Genomic DNA, 26,650 nt, shown 5'->3' with positions numbered 1-26,650 from the left:
CTACAATCACCATTACATCATCATCTCTACCACCACCATCACACCACCATCCCTTCAACTACTATTACAACCACCACAACGTCACGCGCAATTAGTGTTGCAAGCCGTAAACATCCTTCAAACAAATTTAGCAAATCTCTCTCTCTCTCTCTCTCTCTCTCTCTCTCTCTCTCTCTCTCCTCCCTCTCCTCTCTCTCTCTCTCTCTCTCTCTCTCTCTCTCTCTCTCTCGCTCTCTCTCTCTCTCTCTCGCTCCCTCTTCACACAAACACACACATACACACGCACGCGCACACACACACACACACACACACACACACACACACACACAAAATGAAAAATTGCGCTGACTGGATTAATTTTCATGTTCACCTTCCTGTACTTGCAGATAATAGCTAATCACAAATATTTCGCCTCAAACTTTAGCCTCGTTAGTTTTTCAAGTTCATGTTGCTCTACTTATCACTAGATGCAATTTAGCACTCTCCCTCTCAAACACACACACATACTACAACCACAAGCACCACATTTTCATCACAACCACTACTACTACATTCACCACCACCACATCATCACTACCACTACTACTTCAACCACCACCACCACATCATCGATACTACTACAATCACCACCACGACATCATCACTACTACTACTACTACTACTACTACTACTACTACTACTACTACTACTACTACTACTACTACTACTACTCCAACTCCAATCACTCACACCACATCATCATTACTACTACAACCACTGCCACTACTATCCCAATTCCCTTTTCTTGTGTGCGGGAATTCCTCTTTCGGCATTGAAATTCCTCCGATTGGTGTCTGAAATTCATGTGAATCAAATTGAAAATTGGCGTCTCTGTAAATTTTACTATTCTCGTCAAATTTTCAATGCCGTATCTAAGGGATTTGACTGTGCGTGAAAACGGTGCCTCACTTCAAAGTCGACTATCTCAAAACTTGGTTTTTACACTCTCCCTACTTCAAACGGTCATATCTCGGCAATGAGTAATCAAAACTTTATCAATTTGGTATCCAAATTTAAAGCATAAAATAAGCTATGATTGGGTACCAAAAACCCAAAATTGAAGAATCCGACTTAATACCGTTTCGAGGCGGATGGTCACATATTGATATCTTAGAATTATAAAAACATCGTACATTTCACATAAAAATCAACAGAAATGTCTAAAATTCGAACATTTATGACCCTCTACTAGCCATTGAAAAAAAATTAATTTTTTCCCCCATTCTATTGCATATTTTCCATTTTTCGCTCGATTTTTAGGACTTTGCTTTTTTAAATTGTTCTAAAAAAATTAGAATGGAATGCAATATACTAAGTATTTTCTTGTTTGCAACAATATATAAAATGTATGTTTCATCAATATGAACCCAGTTTATTGATATAAACGCATATTTCTCAAATAGCATTGTGTTGTTCAATCTTTGGACTTGATTTTCTTGAAACTTCGAAGCTAGAGCTTTGAGGTTTGGCATGTGTATGCTCCTACTACTGTTACAAATAGCTGGCTATTTAGGTTTGTGATAAATGGCTTCTTTCTTTTTTTTTTTTTAAGTGGTTATATTCAGAAAGTTTTCACATTTTTGCATCTTTTTGGGGCAAATTATTAAAAATTTTCATAAAATGAAAAATCAGTGAACTATATACGATTTAACTAGCTATTTGTAACAACACTACCAAGTATATTCCAAGTTAAATGGATCAGATTGGACAAAAGATGTTGAAATGGTGGAATTGTCTCTGGGTGTCGAGCCCCCTTAACCTTTGAATGTTTGGTTGAACGCGCATGCGATTTTTTGGGCAATTTTTAGGTCGAGTGATTTGCATATTTTGCTCCTTTTTGCATGCATATTCACTTAATCTTGACGCATATTTTTCACTTTTAACATGCATAAAACCGCGGGGCCAGATAAATACTAGAATTAGTATTAGGGCGTGCGCGCCCGATGCATGTTTGAGCACAGCGTCGACTGTAGCTAAATATAATATAAAATAAGGGTTAAGACTAAAACTTAAAATAATCATTTAGGCTCAACGTTTGTTTTGTGTTTTCTTGGGGTCTTAACGTATAGTGGGAGAAATATGTCTTCTTCCTTTTTGTTTTCCGACTCCGCTAAAATTTTCTATCATGACTTGATGTTGTGGACTGGTACGAAAGCAGGTCAATACCGACTCTGTTTTGAAAATCGATAAAGACGAAAAGAAAAGGGAGAAAGAAAATGACGATGATCGTTTTCATTTCATCAAGTCGTTACCGGGCATTGCACTTTCGACCTCATCGTTAGGCTAGCCCGCCTTTGTGAATCCGGGGGCTTTTAAAACATGGGGGATTTCATAATCCACTCAAATTTGAATTGATTTAAAATCGTTAACCCCCGTCTCTCTCTCTCTCTCTCTCTCTCTCTCTCTCTCTCTCTCTCTCTCTCTCTCTCTCTCTCTCTCTCTCTCTCGATTGATTGATTGATTGATTGTGCCCATGCCATGCTTCTTTGCGATTTCCCTGGTCAAGGGATGGGGGGGGGGGGGGGGGGGGGGTATTTTTTGCATCCTTCCTTTTAAATAACACATTTGAATATTGGGATTTAGCTTAATATTTAAAAAGATATTTTAAAAAAAACCATTGCCTTCATAGGTCTAGACTTTTTATGATTGTTTTGATTTCTTTTGTTGATAGGCGTGGGTAGAAGTAGAAGGGACAATCATTCTCCAACAAATTAATTGTCAGCAATAAACATTATACGATTAGTGTAAACGTTTGTGCCGTTGCTATATTTTCATGGTTTTGATGTTGCCTGCCAAGTTTTGTGAGAATTTTACTTCAAATGCTTACAGCAAATTTAATCCTTATTTTTTTTTCTTTTTTTTTTTTTTTTTCTTCTTTCAATATTTGTGCGTTGACCTCAACAAATGAATTAATACACTTCAAAATTTGAACATAGAGGGCAATTTATTTATATCATATCCAATGCATAACAAGGCTATTTTTTCTTCTTCTTCTTCTTCTTCTTTTTCGTTTTCTTCTTCTTCTTCTTCTTCTTCTTCTTCTTCTTCTTCTTCTTCTTTCTTCTTCTTCTTCTTCTTCTTCTTCTTCTTCTTCTTCTTCTTCTTCTTCTTTCTTCTTCTTCTTCTTCTTCTTCTTCTTCTTCTTCTTCTTCTTCGTCTTCTTCTTCTTCTTCGTCTTCTTTTTTTTTTCTTTTTGGATTGTTTTGGTTTCTTACATTCTCACTTTTCTTTAGTGAAGAATAACTTCAGAGGTTTCAAATTTTTTGTTAAATATTATTTACAAACAAATTATTAAATTTTGTTTTACAAAGCCTTAGAAAACCCGGGGTAATTATATACAAAAACGCCAAGCGTCTGTTGCACCTTTCTATTCAAAGCCGTTGGCAGTTTAACGGTGTGGTCATAGTTTTTGAAACAAAAGTGAAGCGTAGTTGAGCGTGGACAGTGACTGAGTGGCTTACAATTATTGCAGTTCTGTGACCCACATTGTCTCCACTCGACCTAGGTGTGAATGAGAACCTGTCTGTAGACAATGGCTGTTATCCAATGAGTGTCGTATGACTTCAACCATATTTTTTTTCTCTCTTTCAAATTCGATGTTTTCAACCTGACCTCGAGAGCAAAATCAGTGATAAGGTTATTTTACTCAGAAATGAATTCTATTACTAATGTAAACAAAATACCATTGTGTTCGAAGGCATTTTGAGATGACTACATAATCTTATTCACAAAGAGGTCAGATCACGTGACCCAAAAATTGATATTTGACAGGGCATCTACTGGATGGGGTTCCTACTTGCCACAGTGGGGAGGACAGTCACTTGTTGTCTCTTCTATACCCCCATATCTGTTTTCCCACTCGCTATTTGTCTCTGTCTTGGAATGAGATCACTTGATTTTGTCTTTCCCTTGGGGTCCTTGGCGGGGAGGGAAACAGTCAAATGTGTACTTCTTCTATTCTTCTTCTTCTTCTTCTTCTACTACTACTACTACTACTACTACTACTACTACTACTACTACTACTACTACTACTACTACTACTACTGCTGCTGCTGCTAATACTACTACTAATAATAAAATGTGCCGCTCAGACTGGGACTCAAACTCAGAGCCTTCCGATCGGAAGGAGAGTGCCATACCACTAACTCTTGCTTAGACGCAGTTTTGGGAGATATTTTTATCGTTGTAAATCATCGCTCTGTTATGCATCGTTATATTTATTGTTGTTTTCATTGTATAATGTAACATTTGAGTTTCGGATCCTATGTTTGTGTCTGGACGAGACTGTTAGGTGATCTCGTCTCAAACTAATTACACTGATTTTGTGCTCTTGGAATCTACATATTATGTACCCAATTCGTACCATTCCCGTTGTCTTACTTTTCTAATGTGCTTTTACTAGTAAATCTAGATATATTTTTTTAACTATCCCGTTTTCTTCCTTTTTACTGGCGCTGAAATGACCTAAATGTGTTGGAAGCGCCGCAAAACCATTAAAAGCAAACAAACAAACATCAAGATAATATAGGAAAGGTGTGCGAAGGCATTTAGCACTGATGAAATAATAATTTAGTTTTAAAATACACTATTTTTCAATCGACGAGTGTAAATTAAGGTAGAAACCAAGGTGTTTGAGTATATAAAGATATTTTTTCTTTAGATTCAGATTTTGAATTTAAAATATTCTTTTTGCCTATAACTTTATTCAGTATTGTATTGAACAAAAATAAAATGTTGAAGAATATAAAGACCCAAACAAACAAAAAATAACCGTAACAAGGATATCGTTTTAAGTTCAAAAAACCTTTTGGTCAGCCATTATCATAACTAGATCCAAAGTATTACTTGTTGGTAAGCATTAAAATTAATCAAATTTATCATTGATATAACTTATTGTTAATCAAAGTATATATTATATAATTTGATTTTAAAATATAAATAAATAAAAGAAAGTATATAGTATAGAGAGAGAGAAAGAGGAAGAGAAGAGATGAAGAAGAGAGAGAGAGAGGAAGGGGGGAGAGGAGAGAGAGAGAGAGAGAGAGAGAGAGAGAGAGAGAGAGAGAGAGAACAATGACCACCTGCTTTTTCACGTGAATTCAATACCGACTCAATCGATAGTCTTTTTCAAAGAAAGAAAGAAGTACAAAGGTGATGGCGACGACACGCCTAAGATCAATCACCTTTTGTTTTATCGTAGAGGTTATAACATACCGGTGTCTGCTCACTTCAAAAGAAAGAGGTAAACGCATGAAACTGGTTGAGATATAGTGTTATACATCATACGTCTGGAAGATGATTGTTGGGCAGTCTGAGAGAGAGAGAGAGAGAGAGAGAGAGAGAGAGAGAGAGAGAGAGAGAGAGCATTCTCCAGGTTTCTGAGAACACTAATTGTTGTTGTTTGTTTGTTTGTTTGTTTTAATCATCCGTTTGATGGTTGTCGTTTTATTTTTTATTTATGTTCTAAATGCTTTTGTTTGTTTTGTTATTCTTGTAAAGCAACAGTGTGGGTGTACGAGAGAAAGAGAGAGAGAGAGAGAGAGAGAGAGAGAGAGAGAGAGAGAGAGACTTTCTTTTTCAGATAACATAAGAATTCTTCAAAGTGTTTTCAAACGATGGGCACTGTCAGATATATATATATATATATATATATATATATATATATATATATATATATATATATATATAATATATATATATATATAGAGAGAGAGAGAGAGAGAGAGAGAGAGAGAGAGAGAGAGAGAGAGAGAGAGAGAGAGAGTTCAAATTAACACACCTCTCTTTGCGCCCTGTCAAGATAATTACCTATAACACATTATTGCTGAGTGGTCGTAAATATAATACAGCCCGCCAGTATATTATGTAGGGGTTGTACTATTACTCTACAGAGTGTGGTCGGTTCTGTTCTTATCTTATTGAAGAACAGTTCCGCTGGCCTCAAATCAGGTCAACTACCCCTTCGCCCCATCCCCCGTCCCCACTCGCTCCTCGTAAACTGCCTAACCCCCCCCCCCCCCCCCCCTCATCCTACACCAAGACATTTGTGTGTGTGTGTGTGTGGGGGGGGGGGGGTGTCAACGAGTAAGTTGCCTCGACTTGGAACCGAACCATATAGCTCCTTGTGTACGGACACGCGAGCGTTGCCGTACTATACTGACATGGATATTGTATAGATAGATATATTAAGAGATCCAATGGCAACTCACAGTAACCATTGAACGAGGAGATTCGACTCTAACTGAATCAAATGAGAAATTTTGGGATTATTTATCTATTATTAACCCCAAAAACCGATTTGTACTTAGTCAGAACCGCATCGTATTCACTAAGAGGGCAGTGATTAATTTACTATTAACATTTTTTTTCATCATTTAATTTATTTATTTTACAGGTATTTAAACAAATATGAAGGTACCAAATTATCACGTGATATAAAAATAAAATAAAAAAAATAATTATAATAATTTTTAAAAAATAAATAAATAAATAATAATAATAATAATAATAATAATAATAATAATATAATAATAATAATAATAATAATAATAATAATAATAATTATTATTATTATTATTATTATTATTATTATTATTATTATTATTATTATTATTATTATATTATAATTATAATAGTAATAATAATAATTATAATAATAATAATGATGATGATAAGAAGAAGAAGAAGAAAAATGATAATAATGATTAATATTTTTATTATTATTGTCATCATCATTATTATCATTCTTCTTCTTCTTCTTCTTCTTCTTATTATTATTATTATTATTATTATTATTATTATTATTATTATTATTATTATTATTATTATTATTATTATTATTATTATTATTCTCGTATTATTAGTATTAGTATTATTAGTATTATTATTATTAGTATTATTATTATACATAAGAAGAATACTTTCTTGAACACACTGTATTATACCTTGCGCGTATTTCCTTATTTATCATTTTGTTATTCTTATCGGAATATGCTTAGACATTACAATAAAATATGAAAATCCGGTTGGATTAAAGCCATATGTATTATTTGGTATCGATGATTGAGTGGTTTCCGTGTCTTTATTTTGTGGAACTTAATTAATTTGGATTCCGTTTTCTAGACATGGGGCGAGTAGCTCTTTTGTTTCTTGGATGTTTATTTTGATGAAATGGGAGTGTATAACTGGGTCAAATTGTAGCATTGTTGGTGGTGAAAGGGAATCATTTATGAAAACGCGCTGTGACCTCTTTCGTAGATAGCATGAAAACCATTCTAGACCTTTGTCTCCGATTCCAAAGAACCTATGCATTCGGTCTGATAGTATTGCGTGATCCACAGTGTGGAACGCGGCACTTAGGTCCATTAGTGGTATTGCATTATCGTTTTTGTCAAGTAGGTCAACAAATGCTGTTTCTGTGTTGTGTGATTGCTTAAAGGCGGATTGAAAAACAGTATGCAGATTGTGGAAATTTATGTAGTTTTTGAGACGTTTGACAATGAGTCTCTCTATTAATTTTGACATGAGATGAAGGTTCGAGACTGGACTGTAGTTTTTTAATTGATCGCTGTCTAAATTTTTCTTTTTCAAGAGATGAGTAATTAGAGCTTCTTTGAAGCAGGTTGGAATGTCTGCATTCTCGATATACCTATTTGCAATCGAAGTGATAGCAGGTGCGACTTCCTTTACACATTCTTTCAAAAGCCACGTTGGTACAACATCAAGTTTGCACTGTTTATTTGGGGCTTCCTTAATTAATTCACTAACCTCTTCTGTTGAAGCAGATCAGAGATTGGACAATGAGCATGATATTGGTATACTATCTTCATATTCAGAGGTGTTGACTCCATTGTCCACGTTGGATAGAATGATCTCATATTTTATTTGAAGTTACCATTGAAGCGCTCTGCAAGTTCTGATTTGTTTTGGTGTGATGGCAGTAATTTTCCCCCACTATCATCACCTCCATCACACCGTTCAGGACATTAAAAAGCTTCTTATTGTTGCCTTTACTATTGTCCACCTTGTCTCTAACATAATATTATATTTTCTTTTGGTTTCGATTATCAAAGTGTTAGTTGCAGTTCGTGCTTGTTTATATAACTTTCTACGTAATGTGAGTCTTGTTTTCCGCCACGTTTCTTCCGCTTCTCGTCTCATTTGCTTTGACAACCGAATTTCCTCAGTGAACCATGATGAGCCAAGGCCAGGCCTTATGGTGATAACTTTGGTTGACAACGGCGCATAGTGATCAAGGAGCTCAGACATAATTTCGTTATGTATGCACGTTCAACTTTGGTGGTAAGACCGGATGTTATAATGCTATTTCAAACTTTCTCAATTTCTATTGACTTATATTTTCCATATGTTACTGTCTATTTTGTGGGTTTAGGTTTTTCAAATAAAACAGATTGCTGGTCTGATATGTGGTTACTTTGTACGTGGGTGTTATTCAACAAAGTGTCATCGCGGTTTTTAATCATGAGGTCTGATTTGTTTCCCTTTTCGTGTGTTGGTTCTGTGATGAGTTGGACATGGTTCTTTGCCTCAATTCTATAGAGAAAATCTGCTGCATTGTTATCTGACTCGTCATTCACATGGATGTTGAAATCCCCTAAGATGTAAAGATTGTCTTTTGTTGACAGATCGGTGAAAAGCTGTTCAAATTCTGTCAAAAACCGTCTTGTCTTTGTTTTGTTTTTGTTAGATGGTGTTGGTGATGACTTCGCAAGAAAATGCTGATTTTTTTTTCTGGATTATGTTTCGTCTTTCCGTGTGTCCTTGTTCTTGAATGAGGCCATGATATTTTTTCGCCTTGGCGCCCCTCTTTTTCTGAGAGAGAGAGAGAGAGAGAGAGAGAGAGAGAGAGAGAGAGAGAGAGAGAGAGAGAGAGATCCATTTTTTAAAAATTTGTGAGAGATATTTAATTTTGATTTTTTCAACACACTCACATACATACATACATACATACATACATACATACATACATACATACATACATACATACATACATACATACATACATACATACATACATACATACATACAGTAGTTCTGACAGTGCTCAATGAATTAACAATTCAGAGCATTATAATATGACGCGCGGTCATTTTAACCGAGAGCAGCAGCAGCAGAGAGAGAGAGAGAGAGAGAGAGAGAGAGAGAGAGAGAGAGAGAGAGAGAGAGAGAGAGAGAGAGAGAGTGGGAGGGGGGGGGGGGGGCGATAAGAGACGCGCTTTAACTAAAATTGCTCTAAGCTGTCATTTACAGGAATTGACATATATTTGTAAGGACGATGTCATGAACTCGCCAACCCAAGGTTCTTAGTATTCATAAGCAAAAGATATGGAATATATTATGAATGATTATACTTCATTTTGAATAATTTATTTTGTTGAGATGATTAAATTATGTTAAATATAATTTCAATATAATTATATGTTAAGCTATTTTTTTTTTTAATTTTATTTTTTACAATTATAGCCACACTGACTGACCTCTCACACATATTGTTGGGGTTTTTTTTAGACCCAGGCCATCCTATCTAACGACCCTCTTAATTAGTAACAATTTTATTTGTTAGGTTTATTGTCACGCATTCTCAACATCAAACGTATGTTTAGTGGTAGTAGCAGTAGAAAGGCTTTGACATTATTTTTTTTCTGTGCCGTTCGTTATAATTTTTTTTTTTTTTTTTTTTTTTGGTTAAAGGATGAAGTAAAGGGTTGAAATGTTGATGTTGCCTAAAGCGTTCATGGAGGGTGAGGGGTTAATTGGGCAGTTAGGGGATATATTGGGTTGGTGGTTTGGGGGGGGGGGGGGGGGGGTTCTGAAATGTTTCTGTTGGTGGGATGTTGAGTACACAGGCCAATCGTCGTGTGGCCTTAGTTATTGTTTGTGGTCGGTTGTTGTTCTTGGGCTATTGCTAAATTATGGGGACAGATTGGAACTGGTAATGAAGGTGGTTATGTTTTTAAAGAGAAACTTTTGATTAATTTGTTAGTAACCTATTCCCTTGCTCCCTAAGGAGTCCAAGGGTGGCCACCCACTTTCCCGCTCTCTAACCGAGCGTCATTCGCTGCTTTAACTACGGTGCACGTGGTCTTTCCCTATGCAGCATTGGTTATTTTATTACACTATAAACATGGTTAAGTTTTCATTAAAGTTAGAGTCATGGGGGGGGGGGGGGGGGGGGGGGTTCTGATGTGGGTGTACAAGGTTTACGTTTTAATATTATTCCTTCCGAGTCGGCCTCGACTGATCTCATCTGTATACATGATGTCCACGACAGTCTAGGCGCCGCAGCGCAATTGTTTCAGCCGCACTTCAGGCGGGTTGGGCGGGACCAGACTCCTCCGGCATGCTGCGCGGCACACGCATTGCCCCGCGCCGCCTTTGTCATGGGCCGTTGCGCCGAGTTCGCCGAGGCCGCATCGGAAGCTTTGATTCATTGTTATTTAATTTTTAAAAATTATATCATATTTACACTCACGTATTATTCTTTAAATTTTTTTATGTTTTTATTCTTTAATTTTTTTTTTAGTCATTTATTATTTATTATTTATCACAACAAATGAAACGAAAGTAAGAAACAAGGATAATTAATTACAATGAAACCAAAATAAATAAATTTTAAAAATAACTGAGATTCCTTTAAAAGATAAGAACTAGTATAGTCTTAATCTGTTGATTCCAAAATTGAATCAAATGTGTGTTAACAAATAAAACAAAAAAATCAATGTAATTGAAAAATAAAAGAGGAAAATCTTTTGAAAAAAGGTCATGTGAATGTAAATATGTAAGATCAAAATTGTATTACATCCAATTATCACTCGGTTTCCATTTGTTGAAGCGGGTACCCGCTACCCGTCCCTTTTACTCGAGTACCCGGTTTGACTTTATTACCCGCGAGTACCCGCGGGTACCCGGGTACCCGCCCAGCACTACTACACACACAGACACACACACACACACACACACACACACACACACACACACACACACACACACACACACACACACACACACACAATGAAAGCTAATTCGACCGTCTATGATAAGGTACTTGTGCCTTTATAATGAACTGTGCAAGAGATGATTAAAAATCTGCGGGTTTTTTTAAATTGAGAAATGCTGTCCAAAATAGAAAAAGTGAAAATATTTTTTAAAGACTCTGGGAAAAAAAAAACTAGGAATGAAACAAAATACTATGAATGAAACAAAGAAGTGACCTCATCAAATTGTTAGGTTTTCATGTATTTTAATCATGCAAGGGCTGAAGAAATATATATTATTTACATCCAGATGTAATACTAATCTTTAATGTTTCGAACGACTTGTGCATATATGCAGGTCTGACATCCGAACGCAATTATGGGCCTAGTTTAACATTGTTGTAATGGACAATATTTTGTGTCATTTTTGAGATTTCAATTACAACAATGAGCCCATGATGATAATAATAATAATAATAATAACAATAATAATAATAACAATAATAATAATAATAATAATAATAATAATAATAATAATAATAATAATAATAATAATAATAATAATAATAATTATAATAATCATCATCATCATCATCATCTTTATTGTCCAAATAGGCTATTATTCTTAGGTTACAGCTCTTGTAATAGGGGGGGGGAAAAGTAATTAAAATATTAGTGATATAGATGATAATAATACTGATAGTAATGATGATAATAATAATAAAATAATAATAATAATAATAATAATAATAATAAGAAGAAGAAGAAGAAGAAGAAGAAGAAGAAGAAGAAGAAGAAGAAGAAGAATGATAATAATAATAATCTTCTCCCCCCCCCCCCCCCCCCCCTCCTCCTCTCTCCTCTCTCTCTCTCTCTCTTCTCTATATATATATATATATATATATATATATATATATATATATATATATATGTCTTCCCCCTCTCTCTCTTCCCCTCCACCCCCTCCCTTCTGTCTATCCATCTATCTATCCCTTCTAATTCCAGTCACCATTGTTCAGTCAGTCATTTTATCTCTACTCAACATTTTGTTGATTTCTTTGATGGCTGTTGGGATGAATGTGCTCTTGTGCCTGATGGTGCACGTCTGTTTCGAACCATTTACTTGTGGAATAATGATAATTTCAAAGCTTCGATCGACCGAAAGTTGTATTATCTAAGATTTCAATACGACCAGTAGTGTTTTCTTACTCATTCGTTCATTGATTCAATGACGGTATTGTTGATAGATCACTTTGTATTTTTATGTCAAAAGGATTTTAAGGATACACTCCTAAATTATTAAGCCTTTAGCCATGTTATGTTGTTATGTTAACAAATGAGATTTTGAGTTGTTAATCTGTATTCATGCCCTCCTGCTTTTCGCTCAGATGATTCGTTTCTAAGACATGGCATTTATTGGTAAATTAACATTTAGACTATGCCTCTTCGAATGAAAATATTAAAGTTTTGTTCGAAAATATGTATTATTGAGATTAAAATGTTTTAAAAAAATAAAGTTTCGTGGTAGTTATTGGTTGACAAGTCTGGATTTGTTCCCCATCACGAAAGCCTCATTTGCGGTTTTGTTAAATGTTTGTAGCTTTCAGCTCTCGCCCATTTCAGGGCCCACAGCCACAATTGGGACGATCTGTCAGTAAATTGGAGTCATTGACCACTTTAAGAATTTAAATATATAAAACACAAAGTGGTCTCAGTTTGTGAAACGTCGAACAGTCCACAATAAGAAATTCTATACAGATTCAATTTATTGTTTTCCTCTGTTTCAACACCCATACTGTCAATCTGAACTGAGAGGGTTCAAATTTACAGTAAAAAGCTGACTTGTTGTCAATAAGAGAGGAGTAACATCAATGCTACTTGCGATTCGCTTTCACACTTTTTTGGTGAAAACGGGAAGAAACCCTGCGAAGTTTGGAGTAAAATAGATTCCCATCTATAAAGGGTTAATGAGTTGCTGCTGGAAGAAAGGCTGGATAGCTATAGATCGCCCCCAATTTGTAATTTGGCTGTGTTGGTGCTTGTACGCCTGGCGACCACAGCTGCCGAACGATGACTAAACAATTTTGTTTCATTTTGGACCGAAAACCTAAACCGAACTGCAAATGACGATCCTTTAAGATGACCGACCCTCTACCAGCCTTAAAGTCTTAGATTTGAATCATTAAAAGAATGTCCTTGAAAAATCAGGTTTGGTACGTTTAGCCATATTGGAGTTTCATCTTAATCGATTGATATGTTTTCTACAAACTTTTTTTTTCTGGCCAGAATGGACAAAAATAAATTACAATAATGTGTTTTGTTCAAGTACGACGGGATACGTCCTGAATCGACTGGAGTGTAGTAGTGGAGAGTTATTATGGAGCCGGCGGTTCGGTCACTGACCTGCGTGCTTCTGCTCTTTCTGTAATAATATCGGCATGACAAAGAACATGGTCTAGTTTATTATGCTCTCTCTCTCTCTCTCTCTCTCTCTCTCTCTCTCTCTCTCTCTCTCTCTCTCTCTCTCTCTCTCTCTCTGTGTGTGTGTGTGTATGTGTGTGTTTTATTACTGGTGAGGACGAAGACACACGTACACACACACACACATAGAGGGGCAGGGGCATGAGAGAGAGAGAGAGAGAGAGAGAGAGAGAGAGAGAGAGAGAGAGTAAATTTGTAGGTCTTAGGATATTGTATTTTTTGACACACGCGACGGTCGTATGCCAGGTATTTTAGAGAACCGATTGCCAAATATTTCATTCATCTTAATATTATTGTAATACCCAAACGATGGTATTGATATATTATTATTATACATACCATATTCTGAATTGTTTTATTTGTGGTCCTTGATGCATTGTTGTAACAAAGTCACGCGATGTTTAGCGTAGGTAGACACTGACAAGGCAGTTGGCAAAGATTGCAAAACTCCGGCCCCGAGACTGTCCTTGGGGAAGGCACTCTACTCACTCTACACATGTTACGCAATTCGACTGCTATGTAAATGAGTGCATACCCGGTTATAGGTATCGACTTATACATTGTAAGAGTGATAACACAAAAGGACGCCCAACAGTGATATATATATATATATATATATATATATATATATATATATATATATATATATATACCATTTGCCTCAGAACGAAGAAGTCCTCAGTAGACTCTTATGATCTCTGAAACGAGGAAGGGAATAGACGAAAGGTGACCCAGAGAACAAAGCAAACAAACAACACCACAAAACAAGCTCCACCTCCCCCCCCCCCCCCCCCCCCCCCCCCCCCCCCCCCCCCCCCCCCCCCCCCCCCCCCCCCTCCCTCTCCCTCTCCAAAAAGAGAAGAAAAAAAAAAACAGAAAAAGAAAGAAAGAAAGAAAAAACACGTTTTCCGCTTCGTGCGATAATCGGACAATCTGTCCAATTGTCTCTAGGCTACTCACGCTCGCACCTCACCAGTGTGAACAAGGTGAGAATTGGTTTTGTAAATAATATTCATGAACTAGATTCTGGCTATCCAACGACCCACTTGTCCAACACCATCCTTATTTTAATAAGATGCGTACTAACCTAGGACTTCATATAGATGTCGCTGGTACTAACCCATTTTAGATTTCCATTGATGGGGTTGTAGTTGATTGTGGGACTTGTTTTTTGTTGGTTTTTTTTTGCTTTTTTTTGGGTTGGGGGGGGGTGTTTTTCTTTTCTTCCTCCTCCTCCCCCCCCCCTCCCCCTCCTCTCTCCCTTCCCCCACTCGTTCCCCCCTCTTCTCTCCCACTCTGTGATCTGTTTAATCCTGCTATAATTATGATTTGTGGCATTGTGATATTGCATTCGTCTTGCGACATGTGGATCGAATGTTTGAATCCCGATGTGGGCGGCTCAAAGTTGTTTTGTTTTTGTTTTGTTTTTAGAAAAAAAAATCGTTACGTTCATATTTACTCACCATACTGAGTACCTTGCCGGCGACACCGTCGTCTTTGTCGAAAAGAAATTATAGCAAAATAAAAAGAAGAGGTGGAAGGAGGAGGAAGAGAACAAGAAGGAATTTTTAAAACGGGATGATTCGAAATAAAACCAGCTTCGTTGCCATAAAGATGATATCGTTTCATTTAAGTCCCCTCTCTCTCTCTCTCTCTCTCTCTCTCTCTCTCTCTCTCTCTCTCCCTCTCTCTCTCTCCCTCTCTCTCTCTCTCCTCTCTCTCCCTCTCTCTCTCTCTCTCTCTCTCTCTCTCTCTCTCTCTCTCTCTCGTTTTTTTAAATGTTTGTCTCTACTCTACTCCATTCCTCTTTTGTTCGTTTAAGATCAGGCGAATCGTGTCAAGTACACACCCGTGAGCAAACAAACCCTATTATTTCCTTGGTTATTTAAACATACCGTGTTAGTAAAACCCCGTTATAGGCCAACATCACCTAACATCTACTTAATTATTGATGAGCACAGATTTGTATCTGATTATTTAAATAAGAGTTGTTTTTTTTTAAATACTCCTCGTGAAAAAAACGGAGCTTTGGTACAGCGCAATATTTAAGAAAATGCACTCCAAGCGCTTTACAAGCGCGTTACGTTGTATTAATATGCTCTTGTCCCAGAAAACAAATTTCTTTATTATTAGATGATTAAGATGCCCCCCCCCCCCCTCCTCCACTCCCCCCAACATCTAAAAAAATTCTAGACTTAAGGCTTCAAAGAAATTCTGAAGAATGTGTGTGTGTGTGTGTGTGTGTTGTGTGTTGTGTGTTTGTGTAGGGCGTGTGGGTGAGAGATTTATTTTTTGTTTGTTTTATATTTAAAGTGCGTTACCCAACAGCTCACTGCCTAGAGTGCTTTTCACCCACCCGGTAATTGACCACACTCAACATCGCTTAGACGACGAACCCCACTACCGACGCGATGTCATAATTTAATGTTCGAATTATGCGATATCCCATGGTAACCGAGGACTCTTTGTCACAAAGTCAGTGGCCGGAAAGGTGATAATCATTTCATAACTGGCACATACTATGGAGGTGTATCCTAGTTTGACGCGTTATTTTCACACACACAAATAGACCACACCACACGCACAGGCACACATCCACACGCAAGCACACACACACGCGCGCGCGCGCGCGCGCATTAGCCCACTGGTAAATTGTGAATGAGTACCGGCTGTAGGCATTTATAGTATGTTGATGTAGTATTTTAAAAAGAAAATCACATTAAGATGGGTCTGCAAACTGTAAGGACCTACACGTTGTAATTAATTTTTGATTTTTTATTTAAAGATTTTATTTCATGTCTGAGGCTTATCATGTACAAATAAAGCACCGCAAAGCATATTGAGCATGGTGACACCGTTTAAAGAGGCTATAGTATTATAAACGGACACATTCCTTAATATAAACTTGCACATTCATTCATTATGTTTTAAAGTCCTTTGTCACGAGACTTCACAGTCACTCAGATGGACACGCATTCTAACGCAACAGACTCGAGTCCGATCCTCCTCGTACCGATTTGGGAGAAAGATAAGGTATCGTATCCGTCAATAAATACACCGTCCGGGAGCAGTGCCCGTACCTGGCCTTTTTATTATTATTATTATTATTATTATTATTATTATTATTATTATTATTATTATTATTATTATTATTATTATTATTATTATTATTATTATTATTATCATTATTATTATTATTGGTGTTGTTGTCGTTGTTATTATTATTCGCCCTAGAGTTTCCAACAATACTATTTCAATAATATAATTCATACCTAAGTTTTTCTCTCTCTCTCTCTCTCTCTCTCTCTCTCTCTCTCTCTCTCTCTCTCTCTTTCTTTCTCTCTCTCTCTCTCTCTCTCTCTCTCTCTCTCCCTCTCTCTCTCTCTCTCTGTGTTGTTGTTGTTGTTGTTATTATTATTCGCCCTAGAGTTTCCAACAATACTATTTCAATAATATAATTCATACCTAAGTTTCTCTCTCTCTCCCTCTCTCTCTCTCTCTCTCTCTCTCTCTCTCTCTCTCTCTCTCTCTCTCTCTCTCTCTATCTATCTATCTCTTTTTATCTATCTATCTATCTCTCTATGTTCACCCCCCCCCCCCTTTCCGGCCTCCCCATTCTCAAGTAAATAATGGCATAATATGGTTAGAAGTGACAATGACGTCATGAAAAGGGCAGCTAATAATCGGTGAGTTATCATCCCAGTTCCTTTCGTTAATTATTATTTCTTTCTTTTTCTCTCTTCCATTTTTTGTTTCTCCTTTAATTCCTCTAATTAATAATAAACTAGTTCTGCAGAGCTTGAGTTATTCCGATTATTGTAGCGTTTATCGGACAAATACGGTTTCCCGCTACCAATTGGATGGTGGTGGTGGAGGTGGTGCATGGTCAAAGTGGTGGTGGCGGCGGTGGCGGTGTTATTGTGATGGTGATGATGTGATGATGATGATGATGCTGTTGGTGGTGAGGAAGAAGTTAACTTTGATGATGATTATAATGGAGGTGGGTGGTGGGTGGTGGTGGTGGTGGCTGTGACGATGATATTAATGATGATGACTTTATGGTCTGTGTCTTCTGATGAACACATAATAATATGAATTCATAATAAACATTCCTTTTCCGGATTGCCTTCTGTACTTGTCTTAGAATAAGATCACTCGGTATTGACCTGACCCTGACCGGAGTCTTAACTGAGTGGGAGACAGTCATGTATTTTATTTTCTGTTGAAGATATTTTCCTTTGTAAACCATAAATCATTTGTAAAAAAAAAAAAATTGAATGTATTTTTATTAATTGGATTTTTGGAAATTTAGATTTAACATTAAAATAAATATTTTGTTTACTATTCCTCCTGTTCCATTTTACCTACGCTTAAATAACCTAAAAGCGTCGCAAACGCCGTAGACCATTTAATACAAACAAACACTTATCCGTTATCATATCGGTTGAATAATTAAGAGATAGATCAAATAAAAAATTTGATAGACTTTTTAATTAATGCTGTGTGTGCACAACTATGTTGTTTTGTAGGCCGTCATAATCTACTTTTATTATAAGCACGTGTAAGGTAATTGTCTAATAAATAATAAAAACAAACAAAACAACAACAAAAAAAGGCACAAATAGGACATTTCATTTGGTCTCTTTGTTCATCCTTTTATTGAACCAGATGCTGGGCTTTGCAAAGTTCGATCGTGTTTTAAATTATGGATCAAAGCATCTGTCTGTCTATACACCTGTGCCTTTACGTAAACACCAATCTATCATTCTTAATATCCCATATTATCCATTGATCCATCCATCCATTTTCCTTCCTCCTTTTCTTCCTCCTCCTCCTTTTCCTCTTACTCCACCTCCTCCTCCTCCTCCTCCTCCTCCTCCTCCTCCTCCTCCTCCTCCTCCTCCTTCTTCTTCTTCTTCTTCTTCTTCTTCTTCTTCTTCTTCTTCTTCTTCTTCTTCTTCTTCTTCTTCTTCTTCTTCTTCTTCTTCAAATAAACAATCGACGGAGTATCGAGTATGTCGATGTTGTTACAGAGAGAGAGAGAGAGAGAGAGAGAGAGAGAGAGAGAGAGAGAGAGAGAGAGGGGGGGGGGGTTGTGTGTGTGTGTGTGTGTGTGTGTGTGTGTGTGTGAGACAGTATGGCACACTAGCCAACCAGCTATTATCCATCCATCCTTGAATCAAACCAGTCAATGCAATGCAAATTTGTTTATCTATTATTAAATTGCCCATCCATACACCCACCCATTGTCTCTTAATGAGTATTAAACATCCATCCACCCATTCATCCACCCATCCACCCATTCATCCATCCATTCATCCACCCACCCATCTATCCATTGTCTCTTAATGAGTATTAAACATCCATCCACCCATTCATTCATCCACCCACTCATCCATCCATTGTCTCTTAATCGGTATTATTCATCCATCTATCCATCCGTTCATACATACATCCGTCCATCCTTCCATCCACCCACCCATCCATCCATCCATTGTCTGTTATACATCCTATCTGTAAAGAAATGCCTTCTATATAACAAAGGGAGTTAGTTGTCATACCCACCAAGGTCTCGGGTAGAATGCAACCCGTATAATTAAATGATTTATGAGTGTAGGATGGGTGTTGGAATAGGGACTCCCTTGTTTTCGCCGTGGGTGGTGTATACTATGAAGGCAATGAAAGAACGGAGGGTTATCATGTTCCATCAGTGTTAAGACACCCTCATCAATCTTATGCATCAACCGAGATACCGTTAGATACCCTGTCCTATGTTTCGGCTTGGGTCGATGTTCAACTGGCAGTCTGCGATTTGAGGTCGAAGAAGAACGACCTGTACAGCCTGTGTGTTGGCTGGAATTCTGTTTGGCTATGTTGAAGCCACAGTGAAAAGGGCCCAAAGTGGCCAGTATTTTATGTCGCACCCGAATATGGGCTCTCAGGCGATATGTGTTGGGCCTGTGTGTTGGCCAGCATTGTGTTTTAGGCTGTATTGTAGCCGAAGTGGGCCTAATATGGCCAGTATTTTGTATATCGTACCCGGTTATGGGCTCTAAGCGATATTGTGTTTTTGTAATTTGTGCTCGGTGAGAATATATAAAATTTATAATATTGTTTTGATGTGCTGAGTAATCATCAAGTGATTAAGTGATTAATATCGTAAAATTATTTCACTTATCTTAAAGTTTAAAATAATATAGTTTTATTGTTTTAGTGAATAATTAATTCATTGAGTTTAATTGTGTTGAAATTGAGAACGTGACCTCAGTTAAATGAATTATTTTTAAGTAAATACTAATTGATCACTTACGCTATCATTGTGTCTATGTTAATTTCATTTTTACTAATATATCTATATCTATCTTCTAATATAGTGAAGAGCTGACGGGGCTAGGACATAGCGCCCGGTAAATGCGTTTGCATCTTTGAACTTTGTAATTTTGACGGGGCTAGGACATAGCGCCCGGTAAATGTGTTTTGAACCCTTTTGAACAATATGATTTTTGAGAAATATGAACAAAATACAATGTAACGTTTGTAAAGATGAGGAAGTAACACTCGATCTATGTGTTTTATTAGGAACAATTTTGGATTTGAACAGGCTGGAACACCGCACCCTGTGTGAACAATTTTGTTGATTAATTTTTTTCTCCTTTCGGAATATGAACAGTTTATTTTGACCCTATATGTAATTAATAATTTCATTATTAGTGGGAATTAATGGAACGGTTGGAACCTGGGTGAAGTATAGTTTATTTTGGTTAAAACTTACATGAATTTTATATTGCATTACTACTTTTTACTTGTATGTACTTTTGATTTTTCCTGTCAATATATGCAATGTTATTCTCTTTTGCTCAATAACTATGAGCTGTTCCCCTTTCTTTTACTTTAAATAAATAATAATGGCTCTCTTGTCAGATACGGTGTTCTGTTGGTGATTGTAACGTCCACGTCTACCTCTCCACACTTTAAGGTCATAAGCGGCCTTCGCATCCATTGCGAGTTGCGAACGCACCTTGTGACTTGAATTGGCGCTGCGAGCAGGGTTTCGTATTGTGTGGTTTGGTGGTCTGACGTTTTACATCAACAGACACCTTCGTTTCTGAGAAGTCAATGCCTCTTATTGTTGTGGGGATTTAGAGTCGCTTCCTGTACTGATGCATATCAGGGGGTTGGGCTGTCAGATCTAATTTCAAGCGCTACTTCTCATCATTTAACGACTATGTACTGTCTGTAATGTAAAGCTATAGTTTGGGTTAGTGAAATGATATCACGTAATTGTTCAGGCGTAACAAGGTTACACTGATGTTGTAGGGTACGCGCGGCGTATCGCTACTTATTGTTTTGTTCATAAAGCGAGTGAACCACGAACTATGAAAGGCCAGTATGATGGGCCTTAATACTTTAATTTGATTAAAGTCTAGATAATGTTGTTTTGGTATAATGTAGTGGTCATCGCTTGATGTTTTAACTTTTTGAACTGACGAAGCGTCAGCTGTTATTACTGATTTCGCTATTGTTTGTTTGACAATAGGTATATTGGGTAGATTTTTATCTGCATTTAGCTGATCCTTCTCTTTTTATATTATTCAATCTATCGATTTTTTAAAAAGTACGTTGCGATAAATATTTTGTCATTATGGATGTGGAACGGTTGTTAAAATGTGGGGAAAAGTTGGGTTTACATGGCGACGAACTGAGAGTGTGGGTGGAAGAAAAGTTGGAACGGGACAGAGAGGAAAAGGAGAGAGATAGGTTTGAGAAAGAGAAAGAGCGTGATGCAGTCGCAGAACAAACGAAACAACAAGCTCTTCTTGTTGAAAGGCAGCTGGAACTAGAGCGCCTAAAAATTGAAAATTCAGTGGTCCCGGTTCGAACCCCTTCCTCCACTGACAGTGAACCCTCGACTGGCAGTTGTGGAGCTAAAAGTCCTCGCCTGCCATATTTTGATGAATCGAAAGATCAGATAGATAGCTATCTACTCAGGTTTGAAAGATATGCAACCGTAAATCGATGGAGAGAAGAGGATTGGGCGATTCATTTGTCGGCGTTGCTTAGAGGCAATGCGTTGGACGTGTACACTCGCTTGGACGAGGTAGACGCTACCCAGTATGATAATGTAAAGTGCGCGTTATTGAAACGCTACAATTTAACGGAAGACGGCTTCTTAGAGCGTTTCCGTAGAAGTAGACCAGAAATAGGAGAAAGGATGGGTCAGTTTCGAACCCGTATATCCACATATCTGGAAAAGTGGATAACTATGTCCGGCAAGGATAGAACAAAGCCTGAGGACATCTTGGACTTGATTGTTAAAGAACAGCTCGTAAATGTTTGTAACAAGGAGCTGGTGGTTTTCCTGAAGGAAAGAAAACCAAATACATATATGGAAGTAGTCGACACTGTAGAGAAATATGTCGAAGCGCACGGGACTGCCGGCGCTTTCTCAAGAACTGTGTCATATCAGAATGACAAGGTTCCAAGCAAACAGCAAGATGGTCACAAACCTGTCATGAAACCAACTACTTCAGTAATTAGATGCCACAACTGTTTTAAAGTTGGACATTTGAAGAGGGATTGTAAGAACAGACCACAAATCTCTGCAATACAAAGAGACACGAAATGTGGATACTGTGGTCGTAGGTACCACTCCACTGAGCAGTGCTGGGAAAGAAAAAGGATGGAGAATACTGATAAGAAGACTTTTGGAGTAGCGGCTGTGAATACTCCAGAACCGCTGCCGTGTTGTAACAATGCACAACATCATGTTGCTAACAATGGTATCAGGAACAACACTAACTCTCAACGTCAAGCGCCGAGGGAAAATAAAGAATTTTGACAATTAATTACGGTGTCCGCAGCATGTTCGGGACACGCGATAGAGACGACAGGTATGCCGGTCGCTATTGGTTGGATAAATGGACAAAGAGTTAAAGTGTTGAGAGACAGCGGCAGTAGTTGTGTTGTGATTAGAAAAGGCCTTGTGAGTAGAGAAAAGAAAGAACAAGAAAAGAGAGTGAAGGTCAGTCTAGCTGATGGGAAGACTGTGAGTGCCCCACTAACTGAAGCGTGGCTTGATTGTCCATATTACAAGGGAAGAGTGACGGCTCTAGAAATGGCCTCACCTTTGTATGACGTCATTTTGGGAAATATACCAGGAGTCAAATGCCCAGGAACGCCAATAAAATATGACGATCACTCTGATTCAGTCCACGAGAATCTCATGAGAAATGATTGTGAGCACTCAGCTCAAGCAGCACAGACGAGGGCACAAAAAGAGAAGAGAATGAAACCATTGATCACTGCCCCCTCAGTGGAAACAGGTGTTAGTAAGGCTGTTTTGAAAGAAAAACAGACCAAAGACGAGACATTGAAATGTGCGAGAGAGGCAGCAGTTACGAAAGAAGTGAAAAAGACTGGTGCCAATAATAAAAGTTGGTTTGAATATGATAGAGGGGTTCTAGTACGATATTTTCAATCACCAAAGATTGAGCACGGTGACGTGATTAGACAAGTCATGGTCCCAAAAGATTTGCGAGAGACAGTGATGCGTTTAGCTCATGAGTCCATACTCTCTGGACATCTCGCTGCCAAGAAAACGACTGAGCGCATTCTCAGCAATTTCTACTGGCCCAACATTTGGGATGACGTCACCCGCTTCTGTAGATCGTGTGACCAATGTCAAAGGTCAACGGCAAAAGGAATGACCCCAAAAGTGCCTCTGACTGAAGTTCCGCTGATAGACGAACCATTTAGGCGAGTAGCGGTAGATTTGGTAGGACCAATTATTCCTGCATCAAATAGAGGGAATCGCTACATGCTTACTGTGGTAGATTACTGCACACGGTACCCGGAAGCTGTAGCCTTGAAAAACATAGAAACCGCGACAGTTGCGGAAGGCCTCGTCGACATTTTCAGTAGGACGGGGATACCAAAAGAGATATTAAGTGACAGAGGTACACAGTTCACCTCAGATTTGATGAAAGAAGTCTGTAGACTACTGTCTGTGAAACAACTTACCACAAGTCCATATCACCCTCAGTGTAATGGGCTGGTGGAGAAGTTTAATGGCACTCTCAAAGGGATGCTTAAGAGATTGGCTAAAGAGAGACCGTCAGATTGGGATCGATATCTCAATGCGGCCCTGTTTGCCTACCGTGAAGCACCACAGGAGTCCTTGGGCTTCTCCCCTTTTGAATTATTGTTCGGTCGCCCAGTACGAGGCCCGATGACAATTCTCAGAGAGTTGTGGACGGAGTCTATTGAGGACGAAGAGGTAAAGACAACATACCAATATGTTGTAGACCTAAAAGAAAAACTTGAGACTACTATCCATATGGCCCATGAAAATTTAAAGAAGGCCTCAAAAAGGCATAAGGCATATTTTGATAGAAAGGCCAAGATGCGCAACTTCAAAGAAGGTGACAAAGTGTTGTTGTTGCTCCCGACAAAGCACAACAAACTTGAATTGAAATGGCAAGGTCCATTTGAAGTTCAACGTGTAGTTGGACATAATAATTATGTAATACAGGCTGGTACTTCAAAGAAAACGTACCACGCAAATTTATTGAAAGGGTACTATGACCGGAGCACCGCGGACATAAACGGAAGTGGAATTCTTCAATGTGCCGTGGCAGCTGTTGTTGACGATGAAGATTACCATGGTAAATATCCAGTTGTTTACCTCAGTAGGAAACTGTTACCGAGAGAACAACTGTATTCAGTGATTGAAAAGAGTGTTTAGCTCTTGTGTGGGCTGTCAGGAGTTTGAACAGCTATCTTATGGGCAGAGAATTCATTGTGGAGACTGGCCACGCTCCTTTGTTGTATCTCAAAAAAAAAAAAAAAGCCAAGTCAGAAAATGGTCGTCTGATGAGATGGTCACTGTTGCTCCACCAGTATCGTTTTCGGTTGATGTCTGTGAAAGGTTCGGACAATTATGGTCCAGACTTTTTGTCTCGGCTGCCTTAGTGGTCAGGCATTTCTTAGTTTTGATCAAAAATTTGGGATTTTTGTCCTCCAGTGGGGAGTGATGTAAAGAAATGCCTTCTATATAACAAAGGGAGATAGTTGTCATACCCACCAAGGTCTCGGGTAGAATGCAACCCGTATAATTAAATGATTTATGAGTGTAGGATGGGTGTTGGAATAGGGACTCCCTTGTTTTCGCCGTGGGTGGTGTATACTATGAAGGCAATGAAAGAACGGAGGGTTATCATGTTCCATCAGTGTTAAGACACCCTCATCAATCTTATGCATCAACCGAGATACCGTTAGATACCCTGTCCTATGTTTCGGCTTGGGTCGATGTTCAACTGGCAGTCTGCGATTTGAGGTCGAAGAAGAACGACCTGTACAGCCTGTGTGTTGGCTGGAATTCTGTTTGGCTATGTTGAAGCCACAGTGAAAAGGGCCCAAAGTGGCCAGTATTTTATGTCGCACCCGAATATGGGCTCTCAGGCGATATGTGTTGGGCCTGTGTGTTGGCCAGCATTGTGTTTTAGGCTGTATTGTAGCCGAAGTGGGCCTAATATGGCCAGTATTTTGTATATCGTACCCGGTTATGGGCTCTAAGCGATATTGTGTTTTTGTAATTTGTGCTCGGTGAGAATATATAAAATTTATAATATTGTTTTGATGTGCTGAGTAATCATCAAGTGATTAAGTGATTAATATCGTAAAATTATTTCACTTATCTTAAAGTTTAAAATAATATAGTTTTATTGTTTTAGTGAATAATTAATTCATTGAGTTTAATTGTGTTGAAATTGAGAACGTGACCTCAGTTAAATGAATTATTTTTAAGTAAATACTAATTGATCACTTACGCTATCATTGTGTCTATGTTAATTTCATTTTTACTAATATATCTATATCTATCTTCTAATATAGTGAAGAGCTGACGGGGCTAGGACATAGCGCCCGGTAAATGTGTTTTGAACCCTTTTGAACAATATGATTTTTGAGAAATATGAACAAAATACAATGTAACGTTTGTAAAGATGAGGAAGTAACACTCGATCTATGTGTTTTATTAGGAACAATTTTGGATTTGAACAGGCTGGAACACCGCACCCTGTGTGAACAATTTTGTTGATTAATTTTTTTCTCCTTTCGGAATATGAACAGTTTATTTTGACCCTATATGTAATTAATAATTTCATTATTAGTGGGAATTAATGGAACGGTTGGAACCTGGGTGAAGTATAGTTTATTTTGGTTAAAACTTACATGAATTTTATATTGCATTACTACTTTTTACTTGTATGTACTTTTGATTTTTCCTGTCAATATATGCAATGTTATTCTCTTTTGCTCAATAACTATGAGCTGTTCCCCTTTCTTTTACTTTAAATAAATAATAATGGCTCTCTTGTCAGATACGGTGTTCTGTTGGTGATTGTAACGTCCACGTCTACCTCTCCACACTTTAAGGTCATAAGCGGCCTTCGCATCCATTGCGAGTTGCGAACGCACCTTGTGACACTATCCATCCACCTTTTTTCCTCTCTTCATTTAGCTGTGATCGAACTTGGCCTAAATATATTCATGTGGATCTGGTCGTATTGTTGATAAGCATGTCATGAGAACGTGGAAAATAAACGCTGGTATCAGGAACTCGGTTTAAAGGAAAATAGATCCAGTCGTTTAAATCGGAATATAGCGAGTTTAAACCCAGGAAAAACCTAACACAAGCATAAAGACGGCAATGTATAACTCAAAATGACATCATGGATTACTCAAACACCATATTATATAGGGTACTTTTTTTTTTTTTTCGTTTATTGGGAAATTTATATTCACCAGCAGCTGTGGCCTACAAAGCTTAATTATTACAGAGCAACGCTCGATTTACTAGACAGTCTCGTTTTTTTGGGGAGGTTTTTGTGTGTTTGTTTTGTTTTTGTGTGTGTGTGTGGGGAGGGTTGTTTGTTTGTTTTTGTGGTCTGATTATTTTCTCATGTTTTAAAAAAGATATTTTTGTTTTGTTTTGTTTCGTTTTGTTTATTCCCTTGTTTTTTTTTTTTTTTGTTTTTTTTGTTTGTTTTTTGTTTTTTTTTACACCTCATACACAGACTGCAATGGTTTCAATAACAGTTGAGAGACGACCCCCCCCCCCCCTCCCCTAAAAAAAC

General features: G+C 37.7%; 1 protein-coding gene and 2 long non-coding RNA genes across 3 annotated transcripts in view; all 3 read left to right on the top strand.

Moving 5' to 3' along the window:
• LOC144978320 (ecdysone-induced protein 78C-like) overlaps positions 1 to 26,650 on the top strand; it is a 55,046-nt gene that overhangs the window by 11,964 nt on the left and 16,432 nt on the right. The window lies entirely within an intron of this gene.
• On the top strand, positions 19,113 to 20,434 carry LOC144977800 (uncharacterized). The gene is made up of 2 exons (XR_013646407.1): positions 19,113 to 19,600; positions 19,889 to 20,434. It is a non-coding gene; the product is annotated as an uncharacterized LOC144977800 (long non-coding RNA).
• LOC144977799 (uncharacterized) lies at positions 24,561 to 25,893 on the top strand. Its single transcript, XR_013646406.1, has 2 exons — positions 24,561 to 25,118; positions 25,407 to 25,893. It is a non-coding gene; the product is annotated as an uncharacterized LOC144977799 (long non-coding RNA).

Source organism: Berghia stephanieae, chromosome 8 (assembly GCF_034508935.2).
Source record: "Berghia stephanieae isolate SIO BIC M18660-M18661 chromosome 8, UCSD_Bste_1.3, whole genome shotgun sequence".
In the NCBI taxonomy this organism is placed as follows: Eukaryota; Metazoa; Mollusca; class Gastropoda; order Nudibranchia; family Aeolidiidae; genus Berghia; species Berghia stephanieae.
The sequence above is the reverse complement of the archived record's forward strand: the minus strand, read 5'-3'. Positions and strand labels throughout refer to the sequence as shown.